This window comes from Taudactylus pleione, unplaced genomic scaffold, assembly GCF_031769625.1.
Source record: "Taudactylus pleione unplaced genomic scaffold, aTauple2 ptg000390l, whole genome shotgun sequence".
NCBI lineage: Eukaryota > Metazoa > Chordata > Amphibia > Anura > Myobatrachidae > Taudactylus > Taudactylus pleione.
This window is the reverse complement of record NW_028284791.1, coordinates 1,824-29,051: the sequence shown is the minus strand read 5'-3', so window position 1 is coordinate 29,051 and position 27,228 is coordinate 1,824. Positions and strand designations below refer to the sequence as shown.

General features: G+C 47.7%; 1 long non-coding RNA gene across 1 annotated transcript; it reads right to left on the bottom strand.

Moving 5' to 3' along the window:
- Window positions 1–426: 426 nt before the first annotated feature.
- On the bottom strand, window positions 427–26,700 carry LOC148507601 (uncharacterized). Its single transcript, XR_015869688.1, has 5 exons — window positions 26,617–26,700; window positions 7,926–8,018; window positions 6,482–6,531; window positions 4,038–4,072; window positions 427–576 (listed from the first exon to the last, which is right to left on the bottom strand). It is a non-coding gene; the product is annotated as an uncharacterized LOC148507601 (long non-coding RNA).
- Window positions 26,701–27,228: the final 528 nt, after the last annotated feature.

Sequence of the window (27,228 nt, the reverse complement as noted above, 5' to 3'; positions counted from 1 at the left end):
GTCTTTTAGATTGGTAACTGCTGCCCTGGAAGATGTTACAATCTATGTGAGTCAATGAGAGGTACTGAATTACTGAGGTGCGTGCGATGTTATGGCATGTTGGGGTCAGCGGGGAACGTGTGGTTATCCTTATGGCTGTAGGAGAGGCCAGAAGCATTTGTGGCAGATTGGAGAGAGAGTATTCAGATGGAACTTATCTTAGATGTAACTATGGGGAATTACCTGATCTCTTAGTGTGGGATTTAGACGGTTCCTAAAGGAGCCGCCTAATACCCACGCCAGGGGAACGGGTTATTCCCCACAGTTACACCTAAGGTAAATACTTACTAAATGCATCATCTCCAGTCTACCCCAAGTGCTTCTAGCCTCTCCTACAGCCAATAGGATTACCGCGTGGTCACCGCTGACCCCTACAGGCACCTCAGTACTACAATACCCCCCATTGACTAAACATAGATACCAGGCAGCAGTTATATCATAGAGCTGTTAATGCCCACAACAGCACAATGGGTCACATTTAACTAAACTTCATTTAGCATTTCTTCGTAAGGCACGCCTCTGTGCCAAATGTTGTTCCTAAAAAGAGAAGAGAAGCCGTGTAAGTGACAGAGGTAAAGGGAGTCATGTACACATATAGAAGGACATTAATATATACATTATGAGGGAAAGACAATGGGAAACGCCTGGGTGTGATTACTGTACGTGTGTCTAATACACTATAGCTCAGATATGTAACAAGACAATTGCTGCACTATCTGGGGTGCAAGAGGCCATGTGACCACATTCAGGGCCAGTGAGACAGTCACAGGGCCTGGGTATTAATGGGGGTGTGTCCAAGTCCAAGAGGCGTGGCCAAGCCCCTTCCAGAATAAAACAATTCAAGCAATACTGTGCTCAGCCATTGATCCCCCTCAGCAGCTGCCCAGGGCTCCCATCGTGCCCCTACCACAGGCCCAGACCCGGGTAATTGGTACCCATCCCCTCTCTCGCCACCCCTGACCACATTGCTTAAGAAAATCTAAATTTGTAGAAACTGTGAACCTCTGCACCAAGCCATTGCACCATGATGAGGGATAGGGAGCGCTGCTCCCACATGGTGCAGTGAGTGTTACAGTAAGTGTACGTGGTCACATCCCTCCTGCATCCCAGGCGTGGCAGCGATAAGTGCAGTGGGATAAAGACTTTGTGTAGTGAGGTTATTGTGTGGCCACATTTCCCTTACACCCCAGTTTTAGCTCATGTAACTTTGTGGCTGATTGTGAGACGGGCGCAGACGCAGGCTACATGTCACTGATTCTGTATGTGAGCAGGAGGTGACCTGACCTCTGCAGGGGACACGCTTACACGTTACACATATGTGTGTGTGCAGAGGTTACTACACAATGACGGCTTATTATGTATTTGCAGCTCATCCTTCCAGCTGATGCCGTAATACATCTTTATTTCCTAATAAAAATCAATCCTGATTGTCTCATTAAGGGCATATTTATTATAAGTACCCACACAAATGGGCGTCTTTGGGGCATTTACCATAGATATTCCTTAATAAATAGGCCCCTAATCCAGGTGGAGGCAATTCTGTTAAAAAATGCTCTAACTCTTCTATCCTGATCAGGGTGTTGCGTGGTGAGAGTGCGTGTCCTGCCCCCTGTGAGGTGTGAGCTGTGAGCTGTGTAATGCCCCATGTGAGGTGTGAGCTGTGTAATGCCCCATGTGATGTGTGAGCTGTGTAATGCTCCATGTGAGGTGTGAGCTGTGTAATGCCCCATGTGAGGTGTGAGAGTGCGTGTACTGCCCCATGTGAGGTGTGAGCTGTGTAATGCCCCCATGTGAAGTGTGAGCTGTGTAATGCCCCATGTGAGGTGTGAGCTGTGTAATGCCCCATGTGAGGTGTGAGAGTGCGTGTCCTGCCCCATGTGAGGTGTGAGCTGTGTAATGCCCCATGTGAGGTGTGAGAGTGCATGTTCTGCCCCATGTGAGGTGTGAGCTGTGTAATGCCCCATGTGAGGTGTGAAAGTGCGTCTCCTGCCCCATGTGAGGTGTGAGCTATGTAATGCCCCCTGTGAGGTGTGAGCTGTGTAATGCCCCATGTGAGGTGAGAGTGCGTGTCCTGCCCCCTGTGAGGTGTGAGCTGTGAGCTGTGTAATGCCGCATGTGAGGTGTGAGCTGTGTAATGCCCCATGTGATGTGTGAGCTGTGTAATGCTCCATGTGAGGTGTGAGCTGTGTAATGCCCCATGTGAGGTGTGAGAGTGCGTGTACTGCCCCATGTGAGGTGTGAGCTGTGTAATGCCCCCATGTGAAGTGTGAGTTGTGTAATGCCCCATGTGAGGTGTGAGCTGTGTAATGCCCCATGTGAGGTGTGAGAGTGCGTGTCCTGCCCCATGTGAGGTGTGAGCTGTGTAATGCCCCATGTGAGGTGTGAGAGTGCATGTTCTGCCCCATGTGAGGTGTGAGCTGTGTAATGCCCCATGTGAGGTGTGAAAGTGCGTCTCCTGCCCCATGTGAGGTGTGAGCTATGTAATGCCCCATGTGAGGTGTGAGCTGTGTAATACCCCATGTGAGGTGTGAGCTGTGTAGTGCCCCATGTGTGGTGTGACCTGTGTAATGCCCCATGTGAGGTGTGAGCTGTGTAATGCCCCATGTGAGGTGTGAGCTGTGTAATGCTCCATGTGAGGTGTGAGCTGTGTAATGCCCCATGTGAGGTGTGAGAGTGCGTGTACTGCCCCATGTGAGGTGTGAGTTGTGTAATGCCCCATGTGAGGTGTGAGCTATGTAATGCCCCATGTGAGGTGTGAGCTGTGTAATACCCCATGTGAGGTGTGAGCTGTGTAGTGCCCCATGTGTGGTGTGACCTGTGTAATGCCCCATGTGAGGTGTGAGCTGTGTAATGCCCCATGTGAGGTGTGAGAGTGTGTACTGCCCCATGTGAGGTGTGAGCTGTGTAATGCCCCATGTGAAGTGTGAGAGTGCACGCCCTGCCCCATGTGAGGTGTGAGCTTTGTAATGCCCCATGTGAGGTGTGAGCTGTGTAATGCCCCAGGTGAGGTGTGAGAGTGCATGTTCTGCCCCAGGTGAGGTGTGAGAGTGCACGCCCTGCCCCATGTGAGGTGTGAGCTTTGTAATGCCCCATGTGTGGTGTGAGTTGTGTAATGCCCCAGGTGAGGTGTGAGAGTGCATGTTCTGCCCCATGTGAGGTGTGAGCCGTGCCCTGCCCCATGTGAGGTGTGAGAGTGCGTGTCCTGCCCCATGTGAGGTGTGAGCTATGTAATGCCCCATATGAGGTGTGAGCTGTGTAATACCCCATGTGAGGTGTGAGCTGTGTAATGCCCCATGTGAGGTGTGAGCTGTGTAATGCCCATGTGAGGTGTGAGCTGTGTAATGCCCCATGTGAGGTGTGAGCTGTGTAATGCCCGGTGGCATGGACCAGAGTGGAGGCCGGGGGCACCTAATGGATCCCTCCTCACAATCTGGAACTCATCCCTATAGGAAGGAGCAGGGCTCAGCGGGTAATGTCACCTGATGAGGGTGTCAGGCCTGAGGAATAGTCATCCCCATACTACTACTGTATGGGGACACATGGCACATCATGTCACACAGGAAACACCCGTCATATCTTCTGCGCTGCAACTTTACTGACTGAGGTGTGTGACAGACACGGGGAAGCCACTGTGTGCGCAGGTGTAATTGCCCCAATCACGGTGATGAATAGGTGGTTCCTTAGAATGTAAGCTCTCACAAACAGGGCCCTCTTCCCTCATATGCTTCTTCTTCCCTCACTTCTACCACCACATCCTCCTCACTGCCTACAATGGCACCAGCCTTTGGGTTCTGCCGCCCGGCTGCCTATGTCTTTATTATGGTGGCTGATGCAGCAATGTGTATAAACTGTCCATGTGCTGAAATGCTCTGTACTGTATGTGACTTTCCTCCCTGTTATTGTTCACACTGATTCTGTTACTGTGCTGTGTAAGGCGCTGCGGAGCCCTTGTGGTGCCATATAAATAAGGGATAATAATAATAATAATAATAACTTACAGATTAGGTGCGCTCATTTTTGGCCTGTAACGTCTCTGTGGTACAGGGAAGAAAATTGAACACGTTAGTGAGGGCACAGAATGTAACCTGGCACCAATACACGCTAGTTACTAATGTTATACATATGCCCTACATAGGGCCATCAGCAGGCTAGAGGCGTGTGGGGGGGGGTCAGTGGTGGGGGACAGGGGCAGAGAGACAGAGAGACGCCCACTACCGCTATCTCACATCCGTAATACTTCGCAGTTCTGCGTATACATCAGCAACATCGAGTAACATTGAGAAATTGCTAGCCTTTGCACACGTAGTGATACACAAGCTGCGTATGCCGTCGCGGTGGCTAATTACGCACGCCCAGGCTACAGTGTTTAAACAGACAGACACGCCTGTGTTTCTCTCTGACCACTCCCCCGTCACCACCCCCAAACGCTGACATCTCGTCACTCACTCTGCGATGGCTTTGTGTGAGCTGCGTGATCGCAGAGCAAACACTGGCCCTGATTCAGAGCCGGACGCTCTGACAGAGCGCTTGCTCTGAATCAGGGCCGGCCTTCTTGTTTTTTAGAGCAGCCTCCTGGCCGCTCGCATAGCTGTGGGTGACCACCCACAGCTGTAGCAAGCGGCCAGGAAGGTGGTCGAGATGGTCAAGACCATCGCGACCATCGGGCTTGCGACGAGACCCTTGTGGTAGGGTCTTGTTGCCGCAAGCCCCAGAGAGATTTCGGCTCTCACAGAGCCGACATCTCTCCCACTGACATCACTCGTGATGTCAGTGGGGCCGCCCCGAAACGGAGGCGTTCACATGGGAACGCCTCAGTTTGTGCGGCAACTCCCCCGGCCCGCCCACCAAAGGGGGCGTGCTGTCACTCAACATCGACAGCACGCCCCATTTGGTACGAGACCCGGAGCGACGGTTTGCCCGTCGCTATCCGGGTCTCGCGCATGCGCACGACGGAGCCGGCTCCGTCGTGCGCATGCGCACTGGGCCAAGATCGGCCCGCTTGCGAACGCATAGCGCTCGCAAGCGGGTCTGAATCAGGCCCACAGTTCTGTAAATGTGCATGAGCACTGTGCAAAAAATAGATAGATAGATAGATAGATAGATAGATAGATAGATAGATAGATAGATAGATATGAGATAGATATGAAATAGATAGATAGATAGATAGATAGATAGATAGATAGATAGATAGATAGATAGATATGAGATAGATAGATAGATAGATAGATAGATATGAGATAGAGAGATATTAGATAGATAGATAGATATGAGATAGATAGATATGAGATAGATATGAGATAGATAGATATGAGATAGATATGAGATAGATAGATAGATAGATAGATAGATAGATAGATAGATAGATAGATATGAGATAGATAGATATGAGATAGATAGATATGAGATAGATAGATAGATATGAGATAGATATGAGATAGATAGATATGAGATAGATAGATAGATAGATAGATAGATAGATAGATAGATAGATAGATAGATATGAGATAGATAGATAGATAGATAGATAGATATGAGATAGATAGATAGATAGATAGATATGAGATAGATAGATATGAGATAGATAGATATGAGATAGATAGATATGACATATGTGAGAGAGAGAAAGATACTAATACATTATGAATGGAGAGCTGATAGATGTGTCCTGATTACATTATCAGTGATAGTGAATAATTAGCTATGGCAGCGTTCTCTAGGACATGTGGATGCGGGTGGATCAGTCTCTGGGGTGTCGGAATGATTTTATGTCTCTAGGCCTTATTCAGATGTGGACACAATGCATATATAAGCAAATTGAGTGATTTTTAGCCTTCACAAATGCATGTAAGCCACACTGCGCACGCATAGCGATTGGTTTGTGATCACGCTCACACAAAAGATTAATTTCACAAAATGAGTGACGTGTAGTCAGCGTTTGGGGGGAGATAACGGAGTGGTGTTTAGAAATCGCAGACGTGACAGACTGTTTAAACTCTGTTTTCTGGATGTGAATAAATTAGCCATTGTGTAAATTAGAGCCCTCTGTGCGCCTGGAGACCCCCTGAGAGGACTGATGGCCGCCGGATCTGCGTTAGATATTTCCGATATATGTATGAGCGGTGGATGTGAAATGCTGTCAGTGGGCGGCTGTAATCACTGGACGGCGAGTGAGTCATTAGCATATTAGCGCTATTGCGATCCATGAGAGATCACAGCTGCGATGGCGTTTGCCTACACACCTGAATCAGGACCTCTATGCTGTACGTACATGGCAGCCATTACTGTGGGGTCACTCTGGTGATGTGAGAATACTGATTTGTCTTAAGAGGGGAACAATTATATAACACAGACCCCAGCACCAAACATTATTATGTATTGTATGCCAGAGCCAGACGGCACAGACTCCCTCACATTCTCTGGCCTGGTGTACAGGGTCACGTACCACGAAACAGCGAACAAAGGTTCCAAAGTTCAGGACGTTTCTCTCTGTTCCTGTAAAGAAAATACAAAATGAGAGTCACACTGGTGTCTTGGGGACTGCAGATAGCCATTGATGGGCACTGTGGCTTGTAGGATATTTCTATATATAGTACCAGGGGCGTTTCTAGAGAGGAGGGGTCCAGTGTGCAGTCTCCGTCACGGGCCCCTCCTCTCTGTCTGGGGGCCGGCAGCGCACTGAGCTGTGCGCGGCCAGCGCCGGAGTTATAAACTCTGGGCACTTGAGTGCGCCCAGAGTCTATAGAGGATGCGCTGGCTGCGGCGGCCATTTTCCATGTACTGCGCATGCGCAAACGACGGGAAAATGGCTGCGCTGTCCATTTTCCAGTCCTTTTTATAGCGCCGGACCCCCGCGCTGATGTGGGACTCCGGAGAGGTAAGTAATTCTCTGGGTGCAGGGTGTGCGGTTCGGGGCCCCCCTGGACCCAGGGGCCCGTGTTCCCCATACACCCTGCACCCATTATAGATACGCCCCTGTATAGTACTATACTGTAAATTACACACGATGGGGGGATTTCAATCAGCCGTGTTATTTCTTTACAACGGTTAATGTGACTAAATTCAACTTAACGTGGTCTCTTACACATATTTTTTGCAATTAATTTAGCCGCATAAATGAAGCCGCATTAACACTTCTTAGGATATAACGCAGCTTTTACTTCGCAGCCCGTGAGCAGGTGAAGAGTCTGGAAAAATCCCTTTTTTAAGGTAAAAATGTGAGGACTTTGTTCCGGACCCCTGGGACACCCCCCTAATGATTAATCAGGCACTTAAACATTTTTAATTAGCTTACTTTGGCCGATAATGACGTAATTTTTTGGGGGTGATGTTTTGCAAAATGTAGAATAAGAGGTTAAATGACATGGGGCAGGTATATGGGGGTGTTGTATTGATGGGACAGTTTGGCGTTAGGGGTGTTTTTTTGTTTTGTAGGCGGGGAGGGGGGGTGGTTGGCCAAATACAAATCCTGAAGGAACGCCTGGCGTTTGTGGGAGGCCTTAGTGACATCACTAGTGATGTCAGTAGTGGACTTCCTGCTCTATTAGAGCAGGAAGTCCATTCGGGTTTGCGGGAGCCGAGACCCTCTGGTCGCGATTATCGCAACGGCCTCCTGCCCGCTCACACAAGCTGTGGGAGGTCTCCCACAGCTTTGCGAGCAGCCGGCCAAAGAGAAATAAAAACACTCCCTGATTCAGAGCGAGCGGCTCTGAATCAGGCCCTTAGACCTTTATCCGGAAAGATGGGCCCCCTCAGCTATGGCCTGCACCCCCAGAATCTGTGGTAGTTACACCCTTGTAGTCTGCATTGGGACCTGCATGACTCCCCAAAGGTGCCGGCTATGTAATCACAGAGAGGGGTCATATAATGCCACAGCTTTATCTACTTACTTAAAAGCACATAATCTATGCTTCTGGCGCAGATTATCAGGAACTCCTCTCTTGTCATTTGGGGTTCCTTTTGCTTTCGGGACATTTTTGGAGCTATGGAGCGCAACAACAAGAACAAAATGAGTAATATATATAATATACGTATACACATATATAATACATCTGGTGGAGAAATTACAAAATAGAAACCCTCAAACAAGGCACTATAAGTACATGAGTATATAACTATCGCAGCTGTAAGGGGGGGTGTCAGACCTCCTAATTGTATCTCAAAAGAGAAACTGGTCTAGAAAAGATTGACCACTGCGCTGAAATATACTTCAAATCATAATACAAGTTAGATAATTATCTATAAATGTAATCAATTTAATCAATCAAAATGACAGGATAAAAACATATAACATACAACTTTAAATGTTGGGAGGTATGATACAGGTTTATATTGATAATTATTATACTGCTATTAGTGTCTGCATCATGTTACTGCCCATTCTGCCCAATAGAAAGCCTAGGAAATGTCACTTACCAAAACAGGTCTTGATGTTACATCTGCTTGTGGTGACACTGGCCTGTTACAGCCTGGGAGCAATAGTCTGTATGACAGGGCTATGACATCACAATGGACTAATTACAGTGCCCAGACCATGACATGTACTCCATGACATCACACTCTAATACATTACTCCATCATTTGCACATTACATGATAATGGTACAATAAATAAACTACAATACCAGGGTAACGCAGTCCTAATAGAGAGCAGGAAAACGCTGAAGAGCCGCCATTAGAGCTGCGTTACCGGCCGCAGTATGTCGCTTAGTTCTGTAACCAATATCAATCAGCAGCTTCTTTGTCAGACTCTAAGTTTTAATCATTTTTAGTTTATTTTGACATTAAACTTTCTATCGTCAGATGATAGATGTGACCCATAAACTTAAACTATACTTAACTAAATATAATCACACAAGACCAAATTATGCCATTCAAAATAAGTGGTGTAAGTATGGTGGCAGAAGAAATAACGGCAAACAACCATCGTCCACCTGTCTTTGGCAAAAGGATGTCACAACTCACAAGGGCCAACTACACTATCCCAATACCAAGGGCAAGTGTGATATTAAAATCTGCAATGGCCAACTCTCCCTTTCTAAGGCATCCAACACCCATGCCAATGCACTATTGATGCCCGCTCGGTTGAGAGGTGCCGCTGACCCCAGTAGGGTGAGATCAGACTAACCAGTGCATTGAAGAGGTGTGCACCGCTAATACTGCCGCAAGATGGACGCTTAAATATTGCCGGTCTTTCCCTACTATGAAATAAAGCCGACACATGACACAATAGGGGATGGAGGGTGGGAGATCAAATTCAAAGAGGTAGAATTACCAATGAGGTAGATTCCCCGCTCCTTCTCACATAACGCCCCCTAACCTCTCATCCTATCACCACACCCTCTCACATGACACACCCCCTAACCTCTCATCCTATCACCACACCCTCTCACATGACACCCCCCCTAACCTCTCATCCTATCTCCACACCCTCTCACATGACACACCCCCTAACCTCTCATCCTATCACCACACCCTCTCACATGACACACCCCCTAACCTCTCATCCTATCTCCACACCCTCTCACATGTCACACCCCCTAACCTCTCATCCTATCACCACACCCTCTCACATGACACCCCCCCTAACCTCTCATCCTATCTCCACACCCTCTCACATAACACACCCCCTAACCTCTCATCCTATCACCACACCCTCTCACATGACACACCCCCTAACCTCTCATCCTATCACCACACCCTCTCACATAACACGCCCCCTAACCTCTCATCCTATCACCACACCCTCTCACATGACACACCCCCTAACCTCTCATCCTATCACCACACCCTCTCACATGACACACCCCCTAACCTCTCATCCTATCACCACACCCTCTCACATGACACACCCCCTAACCTCTCATCCTATCACCACACCCTCTCACATGACACACCCCCTAACCTCTCATCCTATCTCCACACCCTCTCACATGTCACACCCCCTAACCTCTCATCCTATCACCACACCCTCTCACATGACACCCCCCCTAACCTCTCATCCTATCTCCACACCCTCTCACATAACACACCCCCTAACCTCTCATCCTATCACCACACCCTCTCACATGACACACCCCCTAACCTCTCATCCTATCACCACACCCTCTCACATAACACGCCCCCTAACCTCTCATCCTATCACCACACCCTCTCACATGACACACCCCCTAACCTCTCATCCTATCACCACACCCTCTCACATGACACACCCCCTAACCTCTCATCCTATCACCACACCCTCTCACATGACACACCCCCTAACCTCTCATCCTATCACCACACCCTCTCACATAACACACCCCCTAACCTCTCATCCTATCACCACATCCTCTCACATGACACCCCCCCTAACCTCTCATCCTATCACCACACCCTCTCACATGACACACCCCCTAACCTCTCATCCTATCACCACACCCTCTCACATAACACGCCCCCTAACCTCTCATCCTATCACCACACCCTCTCACATAACACACCCCCTAACCTCTCATCCTATCACCACACCCTCTCACATGACACACCCCCTAACCTCTCATCCTATCACCACACCCTCTCACATGACACACCCCCTAACCTCTCATCCTATCACCACACCCTCTCACATAACACACCCCCTAACCTCTCATCCTATCACCACACCCTCTCACATAACACGTCCCCTAACCTTTCATCCTATCACCACACCCTCTCATATAACACACCCCCTAACCTCTCATCCTATCACCACACCCTCTCACATGACACACCCCCTAACCTCTCATCCTATCACCACACCCTCTCACGACACACCCCCTAACCATTCATCCTATCACCACACCTTCTCACATAACACGCCCCCTAACCTCTCATCCTATCACCACACCTTCTCACATAACACGCCTCCTAAACCCCTCAGCCTATTATTGCTGCCGACCCACTGTTGAACCCAAACAAACCATACTCCTAACTTTATATAACCCCTCTATCCCTAACTAGAAGTTTATGTGCCCTCGGTTCTAGCCCAAACCTCCTGACATTTCTATATAACAACGAGGGACACTAAATATGTAGGGGGAGATGTATAGTTTGGAGAGAGACAAAGTACAAACCGATCAGCTCCTCACTGCCATATTACAGGCTGTGCTTGAAAAGTGACAGGAGCTGATTGTTTGGTACTTTATCTCTAGACACTTTATCACTCTCCAACAGAGGCGTAAGTTCATCCCAGCTGCCCGGAGGCAAGTTATAATTTGGTGCCCCCCAGTCACAGCCGCTGACATTGTAATGTAGAAATTCGCATGCAGACAGGCTATAGATAGATGAAGGCAGCAGCTGATGGTCTGACATGGAGCTCTCCACTAGTGTATGGTGGCTTCTCAGGTGCCGGGAAGGGGTGCCATGTATTGGGCGGCCATGAAGGTACACTCCGGGTACATAGTTACAGCCCTGAGTGGGGTGAATACGTTGTGGACAATGGAAGTGGTGCCCCTTCAGAGCTGGAGCCCGGCGGCAGGCGCCTCCATTGTCTCCCATAGTTCTGTCCCTGCTCTCCAAGGCTTAGTATATCTCCTCCCATAGCTGATGATAATGTAAAGGGTGTAAGGTGTAATAAGTTACAGAAGGACGGGTGATAACATAAGACAGACAGATGTACATGAGATATGCACGTACATGTATATGTATCAGTGACAGTAAAGGGAATGGATGATTCCCAATGAGGGACATATAGGTAAATAAATGAGCGCTAAGAGCAGGGAGATAAGGTGATACGCACTAAGCAGTACATGACGCATTATCCAAGAGACAGAGCAAATAATAGGATAGTGAGATATTGTTACACATTTAATTATTAGTTCAAGTTAGGAAACCGAGATTCATATATTTAATGTATCAAAGCTTCTAAAGAGTGGAGAAGCTTCCTATAGCAACCAATCAGCTTCTACCTAACCTTTTATGGGATGTACTTGAGATATGGTAGCGAGGAGCTGATTGGCTGCAATCAAATAAAGCCATGGTGAATGAGGGCGCTGTTATACAGTCACATCGCACATTCTGTACCACTGTGGGTAGTTACTAGATACAGAATTCTCCTCCAAACCCTAAATGGTTTAAAGAGAAACTATTTATTATTTTCTCTCCCATGGATTGGCTGAAGGCCTCTCTCCACAAAGAGGCACAAACGGAAAATGGGAGAGTGTTATAGAGGTGTTACCTGCTTCCACTGAGGAGGCTATATCTCAATGTATACGTAATACTATGTGGTATGAATCCCGCAATCCTTCTTCAATACCCCCCCACAATATTTCTTTCAAAGGAATTATCTATGTTTGGCTCAGTTCCAGGTTATCTTTATCACATGTATGTCTCAATACAGTGATCTTGTTAACATTTGGTATTTCAAACTATTTAAATATGTATGGACTCCGTTATATTTGTATATCTGTCTTTATAATATTTTGTATGCATCTACTTGTTATTAATCTTTAATGTTAATGTTGAATCTTTAATGACTGGGACTCGGTCACAGGCACCATTGTGGATGTTCCCATCACCTTCACCGAGCTGTAATGACCCAAAGGTATAATATGTAAAAGAAGACAATAAGGCCCTCATTCAGAGCCGGACGCTCTGAGCAGAGCGCTCGCTCTGAATGAGGGCCGTCCTCCATAAAAATGGAGCGTCCTCCTGGACGCTCGTATAGCTGTGGGTCACCACCCACAGCATATATGAGCGTGCAGGATGATGGTCGCAATGGTCTTGACCATCGCGACCATCGCCAGTGCGACCAGAGCCCTGTGGTCGGGGTTTTCGACCACAAGCCCTGGAGTGATTTTGGCTCTATCAGAGCCAAAATCACTTCCACTGACATCACTAGTGATGTCAGTGGGGCCGGCTTCAGGCGGTAGGCGTTCCCTTGGGAACGCCTCCGTCTGGGAGGCACGTCCCCGGCACGCCCACCAAAGAGGGCGTGCCGGGGACAACATCAATCAACATCGACAGCATGCCCCCTTTGATCAGACACAACGAGCGAAGGAAAGTCCTTCGCTCGTCGCGTCTGGCGCATGCGCACGACGGAGCTCCCTCCATCGTGCGCATGCGCAGTGCACACCATCGACCCACTTGCGAGTGGACAGCCGCTTGCGAGTGGGTCTGAATGAGGCCCTAAGTCATTGTACTGCCTGCAGCTCAGATGTAGGGACCAGTTGATAAAAAGGTGAGGAGCCTTATTGCCAGCAGGAGTTTTTGAATAGAGCTTTTTTTCACTTATTAGCATTTTTTTATTAGTAAGGCGGCGTAAAGTGTCCGCAGTGCCGTAAAAAGGAACATACGGAGTAACAGTGTAAGTTGTAATATGATAAGTACCATACAATGCACACTGACATCCGGGAACAACACACCGTAATAAAATGACAGACTAAGGTCCGTATTCAATTTGAGGCGAAAAGTCCGGATCCGCTGTACTTTTTCGACGTTGACGTCATTTTAGTATGTTTTGCTTTTACCCCGTATTCAATTTGAAATAAAATGCAATGCAATGTAATAGGCAAAAAAGTTTCGCTTATGAATAGCAGGCGGAAAAAAGTGCAGAATTGGGGTTTTGGGGTGCAACATTGCGGGAACCCCCCTGCAGCCTTCAGACAGTCCCCAAAGGTAATCTGTGTAAAAAAAAAAAAAAAAACAGTTAAGAAAACCCCAAAAAATCACTTTCATTTTGGGGGCGAAAAAAAAATGTTGGGGGACAAAGTTAAAAACTAGCGAACTTGACTCTGGGGGGATCCCCAAGTATGCCCCAAGTGTTTTTTTGATTGCAGGTGTTTGCGGCAGGTGGATTTTTCACGATTTTTTCTACTTCACTTTAGCAACTTTTAAATATGCCCCATTTTCAAGTACCCCAAATTTGCTGGGATAATCCTGAATACTATTCTGTACCACTTATACAAAAACGCTATTTAGCAGCTATTGTGCCCGTTTAAAAACACCAAATACCTTCAGCAAGCCAAATCGGGGGGTACCATAGCTAACCCCCATGTCAGAGCATCATTTGGGGGGTGCCAGGCTGATTTCCCCAAATCTGACAGTACTTTCCGCCTGTTCAACTTTTGCCGGGTCCCGTTTTCGCTTACTTTCAAATTGAATACGGGGTAAAGCGGGGACGAGCACGATACTTTTTCCGCTTACATAACACGCGATGTAGGCGGAAAGTCCAGGACGCGAAAAAGTGTCGCGGCTCGGCTCAAATTGAATACGGCTCTATGTAGGACTAGGAGACAGGGTGGGGGTAGGGCAACTCACTGTAACCTGTGGAGCCAGAAGGCTTTGCTGGGTTTCCACTGATGGCAATGAGGGCTGTACCGCTTACACCATCTATAGACGACATCTGCAATACAGTCATAATACTGAACGGATGTCATAACCCATATTCGCATTAAAAGTGAGTCCTAGAGGGGTTATGACTAGTTCTTAAATGAGGACAGGTAAGTATTGGCAAACACCGGTGGCACATCCAAAAGTATCATAGTAATACTAAACGTAATATGCTCCCGGCAATTTTTACTGTTATTGAATAGGACACAGCGTGATACAAGGATGAGAAAGTTGCAGCCAATCCCACGGCTCAAGTCATTCTCTTCTAGGACTTCAGTGGAAAGTCCTTATACCAGATGTTCCCAAATGTGGTCCTCAAGGCTCCCCAACAGTTCAGGTATTAGTACCTCAGTCAATTTGATGTAACCACCTGTACTCAACCATGGATCTCTGTAAAACCTGAACTGTTGGGGAGCCTTGAGGACCGCATTTGGGAACCTATGTAGCTAATAACATCCCCCCACACCCCCCATTGTGTTTGCAATGTTTGTAGATAACACGTGCGGCGTACGGTCCATGAGTCCACCGTCCTGGCTTCTTGTCACACCTCTGCCTTATACTTCTTGTCACACCTCTCCCTACCTACTTCCCTCTGTCACCCCCTACACCTCTCCCTACCTACTTCCCTCTATCACCCCCTACACCTCTCCCTACCTACTTCCCTCTATCACCCCTACACCTCTCCCTACCTACTTCCCTCTATCACCCTCTACACCTCTCCCTACCTACTTCCCTCTATCACCCCCTACAACTCTCCCTACCTACTTCCCTCTTTCACCCCCTACACCTTTCCCTACCTACTTCCCTCTATCACCCCCTACACCTCTCTCTACTTCCCTCTCTCACCCCCTACACCTCTCCCTACCTACTTCCCTTTATCACCCCCTACACCTCTCCCTACCTGCTTCCCTCTATCACCCCCTACACTTCTCCCTACCTCTTCCCTCTATCACCCCCTACACCTCTCCCTACCTACTTCCCTATCACCCCCTACACCTCTCCCTACCTGCTTCCCTCTATCACCCCCTACACATCTCCCTACCTGCTTCCCTCTATCACCCCCTACACCTCTCCCTACCTACTTCCCTCTATCACCCCCTACACCTCTCCCTACCTGCTTCCCTCTATCACCCCCTACACCTCTCCCTCCCTGCTTCCCTCTATCACCCCCTACACTTCTCCTTACCTGCTTCCCTCTATCACCCCCTGCCTGTGTAATTCAAGATGTAGTCAGCATCCTGGTGTGCAGCATGCCTACGGTCTAAGGGGTCTATTTACTAAGTGAAAAGTGATAAGGTACCAGCCAATCAGCTCCCAACTGCCATCTCACAAAAAATGAAAAATGACAGTTGGGAGCTGATTGGTTGGTACCTTATCACTTTTCACTCTGTCTCCTAACACTGCTTAGTAAATAGACCCCTAAATCCCAACAGCATCGGGATCTCAGCTCCAGTATCGGGAATTAGGGGAGGGTTAGGGACTAGGGGGAGGGTTAGGGACTGGGGAGGGGCAGGTTAGGTATAGGGTGCGGGAAGGGGGAGGTTAGGTGTAGGCACTAGGGAGAGGGGTTATGTTTAGGCACTGGGGAGGGAGTGTTAAGGTGCCCACACATATAGCGACATTTCACACGATTTGGCCGATTTCGACGAATCGTGACGACGAATCGGGTAAAAAAAAAGTACAAATCGTACATCACGAGCACGATGCCGATGCGCGTCCATCGCATTTTCTGATCTGCCGTGCTGTAGGGCAGATTAGCCAACCATGAACACGATGGAAGCAGATCGTGAGGGTTTTTTCCCTCTCGATGAATCGTACGATTCATCACACAATGCGGAATTTGACTGACATAAGCCTGGACACGCCCCATCGCCATCTTGTGCAGCATCGTGTATGGAGCAAGACAGTCGCACTTTGGGAGCCTGCACACTGAAGTCTTGTTTAGTTGGATATTTGGTGAGTATTTGTACAGTTTGCAACCACACTGACCACCAATATGTGCTCCCCACTGCCGACCAATGTGTGGCCCCAGGTAATAAATGCATGACCCAGCCACCGCCCGCCGTATTGAGGCGGGCGGTGGCTGGGTCATGCATTAAGCTCCCCCACTGCCCACCAATGTGTGCCCCCAGGTAATAAATGCATGACCCAGCCACCGCTCGCCGTATCGAGGCGGGCGGTGGCTGGGTAATGCATTAAGCTCCTACTGCCCACCAATGTGTGCCCCCAGGTAATAAATGCATGACCCAGCCACCGTCCGCCGTATTGAGGCGGGCGGTGGCTGGGTCATGCATTAAGCTCCCCCACTGCCCACCAATGTATGTAATACATCAAAAAAAAAAAATAAATAAACACATATTTTACAAAATAATCACCATACATTACATTTAAAAACACACATTATTTAAAGCTGGGGGTCTTCTACCTTTCGGTCTCCAGCTGTTGTGGAACTACAGATCCCAGGATGACCTGCCACCCACCTTTGAAACTGTTTTTAGGGCATCCTGGGATCTGTAGTTCTACCACAACGACAGGCCCAAAGGTGGAAAACCCATACTGTCAAACAAAGAAAAACATTATATTACCAAGCAATAAACACATAACATTCCTGTAAAAGAAAACATGATTAGAATACCATAACAAACCTTTAAAAACCTGTAAAAAATAAAATATTAAAACATGAAAAATGTGAACTATAACAACATTACATTTAACAAAACTATATACACAAATATTTAAATGTCCTTTTTTTTCTTATTCATAGATAATGTCCATGGATTCTGAACGTGAATTCGTTACAGGATTCATTGAAATCCTGCACTCGAAAGACTGTCTGTGGAAGATCAGTTCTCGGAAGTACCACAATAAGTCGCACAAGTTGGCCGCACTAGAGGAACTTTTGGTGTATACGAAAAAATACATATCTGATGCAGACCTGAAAACTGTACGGCAAAAGATTCAAAATCTCAGGACAGTGTACATCAAAGAAAAAAAGAAGGTGGATGACTCCAAAAAATCAGGAGCGGCTACAGATGAAACTTATACTCCTGCGCTGTGGTACTACCAAATGATGTCATTCATCAGTGAACAAGAGCCTCAAAGGGAATCAATCATCTTGATGTCTGAGCGTGAGGGAGATGAGGAGGTTGCAGAAGTCTTGGTAAGTAGTGACACAGTTTAAACCAAAATCCTTAATGTTTTTGTTGTTAAATCCCAAATGTCCAATTTAGTCAGTAGTTCACAGACAGTCCTCCTGCCATGGTACAGCACCTGGTCCATTGAAATAGGTCATGTACTCCTCCCTCACTTCTTTGGCACGTGCGGTGGATGCTGTTGTAGTTGGTGGTGCACACATAGATGCCAAATGTTCAATGTCCTCCAAGAGTCCTACAACTTCTGGTCTAGCTGGGACTGGTCCTCGTTGAGTAGATTTTCTTCGCAGAAAGTTGTGCAGCACACAGCACGCCATCACGACCCAGTCTATCTTCTCCACATGTAGATTGATGGTGGTGTGGAAAATGCAGAAGCGGTTGCTCATTATTCCAAACGCATTTTCCACAATGCGCCGTGCCCGGGATAGATGGTAGTTGTATATCCTTTTCTCTCTGGTCAGGCCCCTGTGTGCAAATGGCTTCATCACATGTTCATGTAATGCAAAAGCCTTGTCTGCAACGAAAACGTAATTTAGGCCGTGCTTTGTCTGGTCCAGTGAGGGCGGCAGGTTGAGGGTTTTGTTGGCGAGTCTCTGGTAGAAAGCCGTCTTTTTGAAGGACCCACCATCCGAAGCACGCCCATTCTTGCCGACATCTACAAACAGATTCGTAGTTGGCATTCACCACTGCCATGAGAACGATGCTGAAGAATCCTTTGTAGTTGTAGTAGTATGATCCGGTGTTGGCAGGTGGGTTGATGCGGATGTGTTTCCCATCGATGGCTCCTCCGCAGTTAAGGAAATTCCAACGTTGTTCAATATCTTCCTCGATGCTGGTCCACTCCTCCACGGTGTTAGGAAACTGTAAAAATAGTAAAAAAGAGGTAAAAACATGACTAATATTTTTTATATCTTTTCCCCCTATATAGACTCCCACCCAAGACCCTGATTTAGCATCCACACCGGACCTCAGTCTGCTCGGTGGTGACAGTGATCCGGAGAATAGCACACAAGTGGAAACTCAACTTCCACCTGGACCCTTATCTTCTCAACAACCACAAAAAAAGAAAAAAAAACAAGGGAGAAAGGAGAATGTTACTGAACGTGAGGACCATTTTTTACAAAACGCAGAAAGGCTGCTGCAGAAACCCCCAGATGCAATAGATGATTTCACAGCTCATGTGAACAGCACATTGAGAAATCTGGATACAGATATCCAAAGAAATTTTTTAAGGTTAAACTACGACCTGTTGAGTTGCTGTATGAGCAAAAATATCTCAAATTCTACATACATTGCAGATCCAATGCTATTTTCCCCTGCCCCAAATAGGTATGTCTGCCCCCCCTGCCCAGTTAGATATTACTCCCCCACCAAGCACCCCAAGCACCAGCACCACCTTGTATAATGCTCTGCTGGATGCAGCAGATGAGTCGCCCCAATATACAGAGATGTAAATTTTTTCTTGCTTTTAATATCACCAAATTTTATGATTTCTAATAGGTGCTTGCTGCATGGGATAGGGTGGTGATGACGCCATTTGGACAAGGTCACTACGCACATGGCACAAGTAGACATTGCTGGAAGCCGGGGCCACAATGTGTACTTGTGCCATGTGTGTATTGGCCTGTTCAAACTGGCGTCTGACCCACCCTATCACATACAGCCGGCTACCTATTGGGATTCATAAAATTTGGTGATAATGTTCTTTTGTAAAATTGTTATAAAAAAAGGATATTGCACACAGTTTCCTGCAGGTCAGTGCACATTGTACTAAAAGGCGGCAATTTTTTGCTTTATGTTGAGTAAAAAATAAAAAATTTTCTTTGCACAAGAAACCAATGTGTGGTGTTTTTTTTAAACTTACCTTGCAATAGTGGTACTGTAGCACTTTTACGATGGCTTTGCAGGTCTCCGGAATGATGACGCCCAAGGACTGAGGTGAGATGAGTGTCCTAAACTTTAGGTCTTCCAGTGACCTTCCTGTAGCCTTAGGGTAGCCACCAGTCTGTCTTCAGCAGGGATTGCCCTCCGCCACCTTGTGTCCTGTCTCTGGATGTGGGGGGTCACCAGATGCAGCAATTCTTGGAAGCTGGTGTTGTCACGGCCAGGGTATTTCAGCATGGTGCTAGGCGAGTGTTACCTGTGAGGTCATTGTGGCGCGGGCTGTCTGGTGGCGGAGCTGGTGTCTGGCGGGGGGCTTTGGCTGCGCGCATTGTTGTGCGGGCCTGTTGTCACTCTGCGCTGGTAAGGCCTGGCGGCGTCTCTATTCCATTTGGCATGGGCGCCACCATTTTGCCTTCTGGCCATGTGATGCGGCTGGCCAATCCTGGTGAGTCACATGTTCCCTCCGACCAGTAACAGCACGGCATGGGGTATTTAGGAAGGGTCAGTGCCTTCCTTCTTTGCCAGTGCAACGTGTATCTCAGCCTAGCTGAGAGGGAGTTCTCTGTGCTTATCCTGTTCCTGTGAATTCGCTGTCTGCCAGTCAGCTCCTAGCTCCCACTGGACTACCCCGCTTCCTCCATCACCCTTGCCCATACCTGAGTGCCTGAGCCTGCTGACATCCTGCGCTTCAGTTCACTACCTGCATATCTGGTTTGATTATTTTCAGTTTCACTACCTGCACAGCTCTAATTGGTTCTACTTGGACATTAACCCTTTTACTCCCACCACAGAACTCTTGTGCACATTTATATATTCCTGGACTTTTATTTACTGCCACATTATATGTCTACTCAAGCACTTATTAAAAATCCTAGTTTTATTTTCAAATCTGCTTCTGTGATCGCTCCTGCCACCACCCCGGGTCCACAAACAACCCAGAACATAACAGTTTGCACTGGCCCCATGGAGCCGGCCACGGATCAGGAGTGGATTTGTTCCGGTGCATTTCTGGTCGTTTAGAAAATCTGGAAAACATGCAGCATCAGATGGCTCAATTTCTGCAAGAGATGTCCAAGCGACAGGATAGTTTGCAAACTTCCTTTTCTACTCCTGAAGTGCCAGCATCTACATCCGCATCAGCGTCTGGGAATACAGGAGGCAGATCATCTCCCCGCTTACATCTTCCTTTACCAAATAAATTTGACGGCAACCCTAAACTCTGCCGAGGATTCCTAAATCAGTGTGACATACATTTTACCCTGCAGCCTGACAACTTTCTAACTGCAAGAACTAAAGTGGCTTATATAGTCTCCCTGTTATCCGGCCAGGCCTTGGAATGGGCTTCCCCACTCTGGGAGCGCTCAGATCTGCTGCTGGATAATTACACAGGCTTTGTGTCATCCTTCAGGAGGATTTTCGATGAACCTGGGCGTACTGTATCAGCATCATCAAACATCATGGCACTGAGACAAGGGGTCCGTCCTGTCAGTCAATATGCCGTGCAATTTCAAATTTTAGCATCAGAGCTCAAATGGAATGAGGAAGCCCTCACCTCGACCTTCTGGCATGGGTTGTCAGACCGACTAAAGGATGATCTAGTCACTCGAGAGCTTCCTACTAGTCTGAACGACATGATTTAGTTGTGTGTCAAAGTTGACCTACGCTTCAGGGAACGTCAGGCTGAAAAAAAACAGAACTGACCGGCAAAGGTCATTTACCCCCTCCATTTCTACCCGTCCCATTCCTTCCCCTACTGAAGAGGAGCCTATGCAGGTGAATCATACACACCTCTCCAAAGAAGAATGCAAAATAACCTTTGTCTGTACTGCGGAGAGTCCGGTCACCTGCTGATCTCCTGCCCCCGTAAACCGGGAAATGCCAAATCCTAACTGACCCTGGAGACATCAAGTTAGGAGTTATGAACCCATCTCCAAAAATTAAAGATTTCACGATTACCCTAGCCTTGGATCTTAAACCCAAACCTGTCTTTGCTACTGCTCTACTCGACTCGGGAGCAGCCGGAAATTTCATAACGTCTAGTTTCATAGATAAATTTCAGATTCCTTGTTTGTCTCTCAACCATGCCATCTCTCTGACCTCTATAGACGGACGCCCTCTAACTAACGGGATAGTCACCAAAGAGACTCAACCAGTATTGGTCCGAATTGGGGCACTTCATTCTGAGTCCTTAAAATTCCTGGTGATATCAGAGGCCTCTCAAGAAATTGTTCTTGGTCTACCCTGGTTACGTCAACATAATCCCAGGATTGATTGGAGTTCTATGCAGATTCTGTCATGGGGTCTGGACTGTCAGAAATCCTGTCTTCCAAAAATTCGACCTGTGAGAAAGACAGTTCCATTAGTTTCTTCTGCCATTCCCAAGGAATATCAGATGTTCACCGACGTTTTCTCTGAACAACAAGCAAATATCTTACCCCCTCATAGGGATTGGGACTGTCCAATTGAATTGATACCTGATAAGATACCACCTCGTGGCCGTACCTATCCGCTGTCCTTGCCTGAGACTCAAGCCATGACCGAGTACATCCGGGACAACCTGGCAAAGGGGTTAATTCGCCCCTCTACTTCACCTGCCGGAGCTGGGTTTTTCTTCGTTGGCAAGGACGGTGGTCTAAGACCATGTATCGATTATCGAGGCCTTAATGACATTACTGTAATGAATCGATACCCTCTTTCCCTGATTACTGAGTTGTTTGATAGGGCCAAGGGCTCTGTCATTTTTTCTAAATTAGATCTGAGAGGGGCTTACAACCTCATTCGTATCCGAGCTGGCGATGAATGGAAGACCGCTTTTAATACCAGAGATGGACATTTTGAGTATTTAGTAATGCCTTTTGGATTGTGCAATGCCCCTGCTGTCTTTCAAAGTTTCGTTAATGAGATTTTCCGGGATCTGTTATATGTTTCGGTTGTTGTCTATCTGGATGACATACTGATTTTTTCACCCTCCGTGGCTAAACATCAAGAACATGTTAAAGAAGTTCTGACCCTTTGAGAGAAAACCACCTTTATTGCAAACTGGAGAAATGCGTCTTTGGAGTGCCCAGTGTACCTTTTCTCGGCTATGTAATATCTGGCTCCAGTTTAGAAATGGACCCCAAGAAGGTACAAGCAATTCTGGATTGGACCCGACCTCAGACACTGAAGGCCATCCAGAGATTGTTGGGCTTCACCAATTATTATAGACGCTTCATTAAGGGATTTTCTACACTGCTGGCTCCCATTACAGCCTTGACCCGCAAAGGCGCTAATCCTGCCCAATGGTCACCTGAGGCAGAGTCTGCCTTTCATCTTCTAAAACAGGCCTTTATCTCAGCACCAGTTCTTCGACAACCAGATCTGGACAGGCCTTTTTTGTTGGAAGTGGACGCATCATCTGAAGCTGTGGGAGCAGTCTTGTCTCAACGTTATGAGGACAACCAAGTCCATCCGTGTGGGTTCTTTTCTAAAAAATTCTCACCTGCCGAAAGGAACTACGCCATAGGTGAGCAAGAACTACTAGCTGTAAAGTTGGCGTTGAAGGAATGGAGATATTTGCTAGAAGGCGCCAAGTTTCCATTTACTGTATTTACGGGCCATAGAAATCTCCTATTTCTCAAAAACCTCCAATGTGTGAGTCCTCGTTTGGCCCGCTGGGCAATACTCTTTGCCAGGTTTCAGTTCACCCTGACCTTCCGGTCTGGAGCACTTAATCAGAAGGCTGATGCCCTATCGAGATCTCTCCTCTGTGATGATCAATCTGAAAATCAAAGCAATACCCCTGTCTTGGAATCAAGAGTTTTCGCCGCATTACAACTTCAGCCTCCTACTGGAAAATCATTTGTGGCCCCGGAATTAAGGAAGCAGCTTCTCACTTGGGCACATTCCTCTCGCTTCGCAGGGCACTCAGAAGACCTTGGAGTTCCTGAAAAGACACTATTGGTGGCCTTCTATGAAGGCAGATATAATGGAGTTCATCTCTTCCTGCTCCTCCTGTGCCCAGCATAAATCACCACGACAAGCTCCAGCTGGGGAATTGCTTCCATTACCTACTCCATCACGTCCATGGACGCATCTCTCCATGGATTTCGTTACAGACCTGCCAGTCTCTCAAGGTTTCAACACTATCTGGGTTGTAATAGACCGATTTTCTAAGATGGTCCACTATATACCGTTGAAGAAGTTACCTTCTGCCCCTGACCTGGCACAGTTGTTTGTCCAACACATATTTCGTCTACATGGCCTTCCTGCTGAAATTGTCTCTGACCGTGGTGTGCAGTTTACTGCAAAATTCTGGAGGGCTTTGTGTTCTGTTCTTCAAGTGAAGTTAAACTTTTCCACGGCCTACCATCCGCAAAGCAACGGCTCCACCGAGAGAGTTAATCAAGATCTAGAGACTTTCTTAAGAATTTTTATATCATCTTCCCAGGACAATTGGGCTGCCTTGCTGCCATGGGCTGAGTTTGCACATAATGCTTCCTACCACTCGTCAACTAACCAAACGCCATTTCAGGTTGTATATGGCCTTCATCCTCGTGTTCCTGAATTCCGAAGCCTGCCTGTTTCGATGTTCCGGCCGTGGAGGACACGGTGTGGAATTTTGCTGCCATCTGGACTCAAGTACGGTCTGATTTGTTGAAGGCATCCTCTCGCTATAAGACCCAGGCCGATAGAAAGCGTAGAATAGTTCCACGCATGCAAGTTGGAAGCCAGACCTGGTTATCCACCCGGAATCTTCGTCTGAGGGTTCCTTCTATGAAATTTGCACCATGCTTCATTGGTCCCTTCTCCATAACAGAAGTCATTAATCCAGTGGCCTATCGTCTACAGTTACCCCCATACCTAAAAATCCCTAATTCCTTCCATATTTCCTTATTGAAGCCCCTGGTCCTGAATAAATTCCATAGTGCTCTACCTGCTTCTCCTCGAGTCCAGACGGAGAGAGGAGTTGAGTTTGAGGTCGCCCAGATCTTGGACTCTCGTCTACTCAGAGGTCATCTACAGTATTTGCTGGACTGGAAAGGTTACAGTCCAGAGGAACGTTGCTGGACCGATGCTCGTGATGTCCACGCTCCCACGCTCATCAGGAGATTCCATTCTGCCCATCCGGAGAAGCCTGGTGAGTGTCCTGAGGCCACCCCAAAAGGGGGGGGTACTGTCGCGGCCATGGTATTGCAGCATGGCGCTAGGCGAGTGTTACCTGTGAGGTCATTGTGGCGCGGGCTGTCTGGTGGCGGAACTGGTGTCTGGCGGGGGGCTTTGGCTGTGCGCATTGTTGTGCGGGCCTGTTGTCACTCTGCGCTGGTAAGGCCTGGCGGCGTCTCCATTCCGTTTGGCATGGGCGCCACCATCTTGCCTTCTGGCCATGTGATGCGGCTGGCCAATCCTGGTGAGTCACATGTTCCCTCCGGTCAGTAACAGCACGGCATGGGGTATTTAGGAATGGTCAGTGCCTTCCTTCTTTGCCAGTGCAACGTGTATCTCAGCCTAGCTGAGAGGGAGTTCTCTGTGCTTATCCTGTTCTTATGAATTCGCTGTCTGCCAGTCAGCTCCTAGCTCCCACTGGACTACCCCGCTTCCTCCATCATCCTTGCCCATACCTGAGTGCCTGAGCCTGCTGACATCCTGCGCTTCAGTTCACTACCTGCATACCTGGCTTGTTTATTTTCAGTTCACTACCTGGATATCTGGTTTGATTATTTTCAGTTTCACTACCTGCACACCTGGACAGCTCTAATTGTTTCTACTTGGACATTAACCCTTTTACTCCCACCACAGAACTCTTGTGCACATTTATATATTCCTGGACTTTTATTTACTGCCACATTATATGTCTACTCAAGCACTTATTAAAAATCCTAGTTTTATTTTCAAATCTGCTTCTGTGATCGCTCCTGCTACCACCCCGGGTCCACAAACAACCTAGAACATAACAGGTGTCATCCATGCGCAGGTAGTTCCGATAGTCCTCCGGGTTGTTCTCCTTGATCTCCATCAGCAGGGACATGTGAGAGCGGGTATCCCTTTGTAGCAGCCACTCCTTGGTCCAGCATGCTCTCGTCCTTCTTCGCTGGGCCCTCTTCCTAATCTCCCGGACCCCAGTTTCAGCGACCAACACTCTATACTGATAGGGACGCATCAGTACAGAATTCAGGAACAGGATAGAATGCAGGTAGGTAGCACACACTTGCAGGTAGAATAAACTTTGTAAAAGGCAAGCCAAATACATAGAGCACAGTAGCAATGTACAGGTTTCAGCAGGAATACACCTAGCCTCATCTAGTACCAGAGCAGAATGTACACAGAGTTTAAAGGGTGCCTGCTTTTTATACTCCCTAGATAGCCCCCCCCATTGTTATGGCTATTTAAATTTCCCACCAATAGTCAAGAGCCTGTTTTATTTATTTTTTTAACTCACGATTTGCTATGGCCAATCTCACGATGCGTACGATCCGATAGATCGTGAGATCGTAAGACAGATTGGGTGTCTTTTTTCCAAAATCGTGATCACGACGGCAAGGGAGCTCCTGTGAAAGTTCATGAGGAAATTGGCCATAAAATCGTATCGTGAGGACATCGGTATGTGTGTGGGCACCTTTAGGTTTAGGGTGCGGGGAGAGGGCAGGTTAGGTTTAGGGGGGCGGGAAGGGGGTAGTTAGGTTTAGGCACCAGAGTGGAAGTGTTAGGTTTAGGTTGCGGGGAGGGGCAGGTTAGGTTTAGGCACCGGGGAGGGAGGGTTAGTGGTACTATACTTAGGTATGGGTGTTGGGATTTTGACTGTAGGGATGTTGCTGTCTGTATTCTGACCGCCGGGAATCCGTACCCAACCTATGTAGTTAATGAGAGTCCTAGTTTAAAGAGATGTTATATATGTTATGATAAGCCTAAGCATACCCAAAAAATGCGCAAATCCGCTTCTGCACATGCGCTGAATGCTAGAACTCGCTAAAAGCGTCTGTGTAAAGGGATGTGTATGACTGAGAATCAGCCCCATGATTTAGCCCAGGTTACTGTATGATAACAGTAATATAACTAAACAGTAGGAAGAGCAGCAGCATTAGATTAGCATACTACAATGGCTCAGATGGGCTGCAGTGAAGAAGACAGGGACTGTTTGACACCCTATACTGACTCTCTGACTGTAGTGAAAGGCTGCCCTGCCCTGGTTTATTTATTTACAGTTAACAACAACACACCCTTGAAAACCTGCAGCCAGCAGCCTGCTCTATCACCAGAGCACTATCTGACTCCACCACGGACGCCATTTTGTTTGCGACATTTCTGTTGGCGGCAATTAGTTGTGTCGATCTTCGGCAACATGGCCGCCGCCCCGCATGTCCGCTCTGGGGACCTGAGGCACTGGGGCGTTGGTGAGAGACGAATGTTTGTGTACCGGATGGTGTCGCTGCCGTCCGAAAGGGATTCTGGGAATTGTAGTTCTCTAGCCTCACGACGCCCCAGTGTGCACTGGGAAGGACTACAAGTCCCATCAACCACTGCGGCGCAAGCTCGGCATAAAGGAGAGAGAGAACCATATAATCCTGTCGTTCGTCCGTCGGCCGGGTGCACATCCTGCTGCAGAATTAAGGTGAGAGCTGCTTTTAGGATGTACACAGTCACCGTCTGCAGTATATACTGTATATACCGTGCATGCAGGGCCACAGCCCATCGCCCACCCCCCGTCTATTGTCACATGATGGCTCCAGGGCCTGGTGTATGTAGGGATTGGGGCCCTAGGTCTGTTATAGGATTACTGCCCCCCCCCCCCTTACATGATCTATTTCATGTCCCCTCTCCTTCTTGTCTGC